The sequence below is a fragment of the Aristolochia californica genome, unplaced genomic scaffold (genome assembly GCF_029961685.1).
Source record: "Aristolochia californica isolate CCGP_79_NKW_82.1479 unplaced genomic scaffold, dmAriCali1.0.hap1 SCAF_17, whole genome shotgun sequence".
In the NCBI taxonomy this organism is placed as follows: domain Eukaryota; kingdom Viridiplantae; phylum Streptophyta; class Magnoliopsida; order Piperales; family Aristolochiaceae; genus Aristolochia; species Aristolochia californica.
In genome coordinates this window covers 212501-215000 of record NW_027181848.1, presented here as the reverse complement: position 1 = coordinate 215000, position 2500 = coordinate 212501, and positions in this window count along the sequence as shown.

Here is a 2500-nt window from a genome sequence, read left to right as displayed (position 1 = left end):
CAGGGCGCCCAGGCGGAAAAGAGGCGCCCAGGCGGAATGGCGCCAGGGCGCCCAGGCGGAAAAGAGGCGCCCAGGCGAAAAAGAGGCGCCCAGGCGGAAAGGCGCCAGGGCGCCCAGGCGGAAAGGCGCCAGGGCGCCCAGGCGGAAAAGAGGCGCCCTGGCGTAGGCGCCCATGCGCCAAAAGAGGCACCCAGGCGAAAAGGCGCCAGGGCGCCCAGGCGGAAAAGAGGCGCCCAGGCGGAATGGCGCCAGGGCACCCAGGCGGAAAAGAGGCGCCCAGGCGGAAAAGAGGCGCCCTGGCGTAGGCGCCCAGGCGCCAAAAGAGGCGCCAGGCGAAAAGGCGCCAGGGCGCCCAGGCGGAAAAGAGGCGCCCAGGCGAAAAAGAGGCGCCCTGGCGGAAAAGAGGCGCCCTGGCGTAGGCGCCCAGGCGCCAAAAGAGGCACCCAGGCGAAAAGGCGCCAGGGCGCCCAGGCGGAAAAGAGGCGCCCAGGCGGAATGGCGCCAGGGCACCCAGGCGGAAAAGAGGCGCCCAGGCGAAAAAGAGGCGCCCAGGCGGAAAAGAGGCGCCCTGGCGTAGGCGCCCAGGCGCCAAAAGAGGCGCCCAGGCGAAAAGGCGCCAGGGCGCCCAGGCGAAGAGGCGCCAGGGCGCCCAGGTGGGAAAGAGGCGCCCAGGCGAAAAGGCGCCAGGGCGCCCAGGCAGAAAAGAGGCGCCCAGGCGAAAAAGAGGCGCCCAGGCAGAAAGGCGCCATGGCGCCCAGGCGGAAAAGAGGCGCCCTGGCCAGGCGGAAAAGAGGTGCCCAGGCGAAAAAGAGTCGCCCAGGCCGAAAGGCGCCATGGCGCCCAGGCGGAAAAGAGGCGCCCACGCGAAAAGGCGCCAGGGCGCCAAGGCGGAAAACAGGCGCCCAGGCGGAAAGGTGCCAGGGCGCCCAGGCGGAAAAGAGGCGCCCAGGCGCGTGGGGGGCAAGGCGCCAGGCGCCAGGCACGCGCGGAGGCAAGGCGCCAGGCGCCAGGCACGCGCGGAGGCAAGGCGCCAGGCGCAAGGCGCCACGCGCGCGCGCGCGTGGGGGGCGAGGCGCCAGGCTCCAGGCGCCGGGCGCGCGTGGGGGGCAAGGCGCCAGGCGCCGGGCGCGCGCGTGGGGGGCGAGGCGCCAGGCGCCAGGCGCCGGGCGCGCGTGGGGGGCAAGGCGCCAGGCGCCGGGCGCGCGCGCGTGGGGCGCCAGGCGCCGGGCGGGCGGGCGCCCCCAGGAAGGGGTGCTGGCGCGCGATGGGGTTGCGCCCGTACGGACCGTGTGACAGTACAGACACTTTGGCGAAACCTCCTGCCCGAAGCGATTTTAGGCGTTCGGCTAGGTAGGTGACCCGGTTTTTTTCGCGTTTCTCGGCCGCTAGCCCCTTTTTTCGCGTTTTCGTGCGCGCGCCCCTCTTGACCTCGCACGCGCGCCGCGCGTCGCGTCCTTGTCCTTGTCCGCGTCCGCGTTCGTGCGTGTCGGCGATCACGGGCCCCGTGCATGGCTCGTCTCTGTGGACCATCGCCCCGCTCTTGTCCCTCTTTCGTGTTTGTGTGGCGCCCCGCCCCGTGCACCATTGCCGGCTGGCAGCAAGGTGCCTAGCCCCCCTTGCCGCCAGGCCTGTCCACCCCAAGGTGCTAAAGCCGCCAGGCACCCGTGCCGCCGAACCGTGCGTCCGTAAGCCGCTGCACGTGCGGCGGCCGGCCATGCCCGTGCTATTGACCCTGTGTGACAGTACAGACACTTTGGCGAAACCTCCTGGCCGACGGGGTTTTTGCGCCCACCTAGGTAGGGCGACCCCTTTTTTTTCGTGTCGCCTGTCCGTGTGTCCCTTTTTCGCCTTTTTCGGGTTCGTGTTTTCGTGTGCCGCCAAAAGCAAGCCCTGCGCTCGTCCCGTCCCGCTTGACCCGTGCATCCGCCGGTGCTGGCCTGCAAAATGCCTGTGAGCGACGCACGTGACCAGCAGCCCAGGCGAGTGTGCACGGGTGGCAGGCGAAACGGGCGTGCGTGTCGCCAGTGTGTATGTCCCTTTTTCGCCTTTTTCGGGTTCGTGTTTTCGTGTGCCGCCAAAAGCAAGCCCTGCGCTCGTCCCGTCCCGCTTGACCCGTGCATCCGCCGGTGCTGGCCTGCAAAATGCCTATGAGCGACGCATGTGACCAGCAGCCCAGGCGAGTGTGCATGGGTGGCAGGCGAAACGGGCGCGCGTGTCGCCAGTGCGTATGTCCCTTTTTCGGGTTCGTGTTTTCGTGTGCCACCAAAAGCAAGCCTTGCGCTCGTCCCGTCCCGCTTGACCCGTGCATCCGCCGGTGCTGGCCTGCAAAATGCCTGTGAGCGACGCATGTGACCAGCTGCCCAGGCGAGTGTGCACGGGTGGCAGGCGAAACGGGCGTGTCGCCAGTGCGTATGTCCCTTTTTTGCCTTTTTCGGGTTCGTGTTTTTGTGTGCCGGCAAAAGTTAGCCCTGCGCTCGTCCCGTCCCGCTTGACCCGTGCA